Source organism: Melozone crissalis, unplaced genomic scaffold (genome assembly GCF_028551555.1).
Source record: "Melozone crissalis strain CALT ecotype California unplaced genomic scaffold, PUWL_Pcris_2 ptg000021l_1, whole genome shotgun sequence".
NCBI lineage: Eukaryota > Metazoa > Chordata > Aves > Passeriformes > Passerellidae > Melozone > Melozone crissalis.
The window spans coordinates 5,641,758-5,647,757 of record NW_026535799.1 but is presented as its reverse complement, the minus strand read 5'-3'; positions in this window follow the sequence as shown (position 1 = coordinate 5,647,757).

Genomic DNA, 6,000 nt, shown 5'->3' with positions numbered 1-6,000 from the left:
GCTTAAATTTTAAGCTCGCATCAACTTACAGTTTTTGACTCATGAGCTTCATATTTTATTTTTTGAATTGACTATAAATTCCTTGAGCACTTTGGTAATCACTGTTGCTTAACCTTGTTCCTTTCCTTGGTTTCTTTAGGTTGGTCTGCACGGCAAATACTATTTTAATGAAACAGATAAATAAGCATAGTAAAAAGAGCAATCCTCCAAGTATACACACAGTGAGAAAAACCACTTTTTCCCATACATCCTTTTTGAAAATCTCCAGGTTCTCCCACCAACTGGAATCAAGTGTAGGAGTTTGTTCTTGATTATTTACACATGCTAATATTTTTATGTTGTTTGAAATGTTCCTAATAATTGAATTCTTTATTTTTAATACTGCCTGGAGCCTGATGACTTTGTTCAACATAGATATTGGGGTCTGAACTTGTCTTTTACAATTTTGAATTTCCTCAATTTCTATTTCACTTGGCTTGTTCTGTTTAATTTCTCCCAAATCATTATATATAGGAACTCCTAAACTTGATCCAGTTTCTTTGGGCAACAAGAAGAAAATTGGTTTTATCATTCTAGCGGTGCAGCTGCCAGACCAGTCTCCTGACAATTTGGTGTGTGCTGTGGTGAAATAAACAGGGCCAGGAGACTTCTTCTCCTTTTTAATGCCTTTATTAAAAGTGATCAGCTCAGGATTGGGTGGCTCGGCGGGTCTGCAGGTCCCGTCGTCTCCCAGGGCGACTCAGAGGAGGAGGATATGCGCAGCTCCGTCCACAAGGGGCAGAGCTGGGGGAATCCAGTCCTCGTGGGAGCCTTTAGGGCGTGATTCCCGTCAGAGGGTACTTTTGCCGGCTCAGTCGGCCTGGTCTCACCGCCGGGGTCGTCTCTCATGGTCAGGGCGAGAGGGTCCGAAGGTGTTCCGCGTCTCTGCAGGCTCAGCATTCGGCTCCTCACGTCCAGACATCACTCCAGTCTCTCAATTCTTAGGTGGCTCGTTGTTTTGGGGTTTTCTCCGTACAGCGGGGCACCCATGCTGCATTGTGGTCTTGGAGTCACTTTGCATAGCCCCCCTCACCTTCTCAGGTCTCTTCACCCTTCTGGGAAAAGAACACCTTAGCCTCGGACGAGGCTCTGCTGATACAAAAGGAGCGATTAGCCTCAACGACCCGTGATTACAATAACAAATCACGAAGAACTTGGGCAGCTAGTGCTCTGGCTGCCTTTTTGTAACTTTTTCTCACAAAAAAAATATTACCCGAATTTTGTTCATAACAGTCCCCCCTCTTTTTCTTTGATCGAGCCTAAATTCTAAGCTCGCATCAACTCACAATTTTTTTGTTTTGAATCTACTATAAATCGCTTGTGCAGTTTGGTAATCATGGTTACTTAACCTTGTTACTTTCCTTGGTTTCTACAGGTTGGTCTGCACGGCAAGTACTATTCTACTAAAACAGATAAATAAGCATAGTAAAGAGAGCAATCCTCCAAGTATACACACACCGAGAAAAACTACCTTTTCCCATGCATCCTTTTTGAAAATCTCCAGGTTCTCCCACCCACTGGGATCAAGTGTAGGAGTTTGTTCTTCATTATTTACACATGCTAATCTTTTTATTTCGTTTGAAATGTTTCTAATAATTGAATTCTTTATTTTTAATACTGCCTGGAGGCGGATTACTTTATTTAACATAGAAATTGGGATTCGAATTTGGCTTTTACAATTTTGGATTTTCTCAATTTCTATTTCACTTTCCCGGTTCCGTTTATTTTCTCTCAAATCATTATATATAGGAACTCCCAAACTTGATCCAGTTTCTTTGGGTAATAAGAAAATTGGTTTTATCACTCTAGCAATGCAGCTGCTAGACGAGATCAAACCTAGGGGTTTAGGGCTCCCCTGAAATGTGTTCCAAAAGGGGTTTATCTCTTTTCCAGTACACTCATATAAATACTTGTAACAAACAATTTTTCTTACCATTTTCACCATTTCTTTGCTTTTTCCTAGATCTGCTGAGCTTGTTTCAGCAGCATCACATTCAAAGCACAACCAGGCTTCCCCTATAGTACACTCTTCTAGGAGTGGCTGCCTAAAAGTGGCAGTATTGTATGCTCTCCAATACACTCTCTTATTTTTCTGATAAAGGACCAATTGGGAGGGGTTAACATGATCAGGGTCAGAACTGATGTGGACTCTAGACAAGGAGCTCACTTCCTCCTCATAGAGGGATTGGTAGCATTCACTGTGCCCCTCAGCTGGGCTCCCCTGAGCACCACCAGCAATCAGAGCCATCAGTACTACCCTTCCCAAGAGTCCGGTATGGGTCATCTTGCACAGTCTGCCCACCCAGCCTTGCCTCTTGGGGAATTTTACTGAGGAAAGCTTCCAAGCTCTTTAGAGTCCCTTCTACCCGCTTCTCTGGTTAAACCTCTCTTGGTCTGTTCCCTACCAATTTTGGTTTCCCCTCCCAGGGGAGTGTTCTGTAGAGGATTAACCTGGAGTCTTTAGAATTAAATTAAGGAACTTAACCAGAATTACTTAATTACAGTCTTAAACTTTTTCCCAACATAGTTTACACATAACAGTTTTGAAACATTTTAAGCAATATTAGAACTCTTGATACCAAATTTTTTTTTTCCCACACAGTTCAGTCTATTTGACTCTTCCTTCTGAGAGTCAACTTTAATCCTTTGGTCCCTTTACCACAGTATACTCAGGTGATTTAGCTTGTGATGTAGATGAATCCTTATCCAGTGCCCGGAGGTGAGTGGTGTGGACTCTGGCTAAATGCCAGAGGGAAAAACTGGGACTCTGGCCCAATGCCAGAAGGAGAAAGGGCTGGAGTCCGGTCCAATGCCAGAGGGAGAATAGGGTGCAGTCCAGTCCAATGCCAGAATGCCAGAGGGAAAAAAAAACTGGTGTTGAATCCTGGTCCAATGCCAGGGGGTGAGAGTGATGTGAGTCCAACCTTTTTCTTTTGGTCTGCACAGTCGAATTAGTAATGAAGAGTACCTGAAACGGGCTTTCAAACACAGGCATTAATGGTCTGCTATTTAATGATTTTATCAAAACTCAGTTTCTCTGTTTAATGTTATTGGTTAATTTCTCTTTTTCCATAGCTTGCATGTTTCTCTCATCAACTTCTACATACTCTGTATTTTGCAAGGAGTTGTATTTCTCAGCTAACTTAACTCCCAAAGTACTTTTATTCTCCTATATCTCTGTGTATTTAATTCACTGGTTTTCTGTTCTATTTTTCAAGATCTTATCTATTTATCTCTTGCTTCTGTTTCTTACTTTCACTTACAGCTTAAATCTTTCAACCCCTTACACTTAAGCTTTTATTTTTTCTCACACTATTCTTCTACACAATGCACTTCCCTCTAAGGAGATGTGGTAAAACTTAATAACACACAATCTACATTACCTCTACTTTAATTCGTCTACATTATTTCTCATTCACTTTCACACATTCCTTCACACCCTCAAGACACAAACTGGATCATTATTCCTAGAAAATCACGGGTCCCTGTAGCCCCCCCTCACCTTAGGGTTGGCCCACAGGTCTCAGTATCTCTGGGCCTCTTGGAAGGGCCCTGACTCTGGTTGCCTCTGGTGCACATTCACCTGTGAGGCTGTCTGTGTGTCAATCACGCTCTCACAGCTACAGCTCCCTCAAACATCTGGGGAGCACTAGTTTGGTTTGCAGGTCACACACACACACACTTTGGCCATTGCCCCCACCGACCCGGGGGACACAAGCCTGGTTTGCAGGTCACACACACTCTTTGGCCACAGCCCCCACCCGCCCGGGGGACACAGGCCTGGTTTGCAGGTCACACACACACTTCCACTGCCCCCTTCCCACCTGCCCGGGAAGTTGAGGCTGACTTTGCTTATGACTCACTCCTACACACACAACAAGACAACAATAAGGTACCTTTTACTTTCACATCACTTATTACAAGTTTAGTGTTACTGGCCAGTTTCTGTGGTATTGGATATTCTTTCTACCTAGCTGTTTTTGTCTAACTTCAGATGTTACTTTGTTGAGACAGGACTTATCTGCTCCTGTAGCTACTCAAAAATTCAAATTCTTCATTTAGGGGTCCCACTTCAAAGTTTACCAAGGGCTCTTCTAGATGTTGCATCAGGTCCCCTAAAGTGTAAAGCCCCTGACCCTCTAATCATCACCTCTGAGGATCTTCCCTAAATTATCTCGTTCCCTGGCTATTGCCGCATCGAGACTGAGCTTTCTACAAAACCTCCTGACGTGTCCTGACTCTCCACAGTAATTGCAATGTCGTTCTCTCAAAGGGACTTGAGGTCTCTCCATCCCTCTTGTACCTGACAGTGAAAGAGGCCTATCCTTGCCTCCTCCTGGTGGTGGACCCGCCCACCCTGCACTTTCTCTAGCTACAGCAACCATGATCTTAGCCTTGGCCTTTGCTTTTTCTTCCTCCCTCCTTAAATACACCTTCAATGCCTCTCTTAATAACTCATTTATGTCCTTCTCTTGCCAATCTTCCATCTTTTCCAATTTTCTCCATATATCAGGCCAAGATTTGGTAACAAATTGGACTTTTAGTAGCATTTGACCTTCTAGGGTGTCTGGGTTTATTCTAGAGTACAACTGGAAGTTCCGCTTTAGGCGGTTAAGCCAGGCAGCAGGAGCTTCATCCTTCTCTTGAGCACCCTCAAATGCCAATTGGGTATTAGTTCCTTTGGGAACTGACTCTTTAATCCCCCGTATGATCAAAGATCTATATTCCCTCATGGCCTTCCTCCCCTCCTCCTGGTTAGGGTTCCAGCTGGGATCTGTTAGTGGCAATTCACTATCAGTTCACCTGATGGCACCTGGGGTCCTGGACTGTTATCTTTCTCCCATATTCTTATGCCAGCTGCCCTAATCATCTGGACCTCTTCTGGGGAAAATAATATATTCAGGATGGAATTAAGCTCCCCCCAACTGTAGATATTTGGACCTAGAAATTGATCCACTTGGTTGGCTATGCCCACTGGGTCCTCAACTAAATGCCCCAACTCTTTCTTGAATCCTCTCACCTCAGAAGCAGTTAGGGGAGCATTCACAAAGCCAACACCTCCCGCTACTCCTCCCATAGGAAACTCTCTGAGGGGAAACAGTCTCTCTTCCTTGGAGGTCTTGGATCTGGTACTACAGTACGGCCCATCTTCAGATGCCAAACTACTTTGAGGGATATCTGGGTTACCCTGAACGTTCTGCCCATCAGCAGGTGTATTTGCTGATAGCTGTTTACTGGGTAAGGAGGCATTTGTGTCCCAACTAGGAGGAGGTAAAGGGACAGCAATTGGAGGGGGAGAAGAGCGTGAGTGGATATTAAGTGGAGCTGGAGAAGGGGTGGAGAATGCAGCAGGTGGAGTAGGCACTTGTGGTGATGCAGAAGGAACTGGAGGAGCTGAGGGTGGTGAGAGAGTAGTGACTGGAGGGGATACTGGGTTTATCATAGGGGAAGCTGAAGAGGTAGAAGGAGGAATTTGAGCAGGTGGTAATGAGATGGCAGCCGGGGGAAGAACTGGACCTGCCATCTGAGGTGTTTGAAGAAGAGGATTATAAGGTGGAGAATGCAGAAGGAGGCAAATAATCCAGGGGGTCCCATCTTTTACTAGTCCTATCATCCCCTCCTTCATTCCCCTCTTCCTTCCTCTGTACCTTACAAATTCACACCACTTCATCCCCAATAGCGTTCTTTAACCAGCAAGATACATACAGTAATTGCTCAGGATCAGTATCTCCTCGAGCTGTCAGATAATGACTCAGTTGTTGGCATATCCACTTATCCTTTGTCCCACACCAAGGCCATCCTCCTTGCACCTCTAATTCCGGCCAGACTTCTACACAATAATGGATCCTTTTCACTTTATCTAATCCCTCCGTGGCCTCCATAGAGTCCTATTTTACTAACAGTTCTCCTAAGGGACTATTGGGATGTATATACCTCAGTCTCTTGCCAGTCTTTTTACTA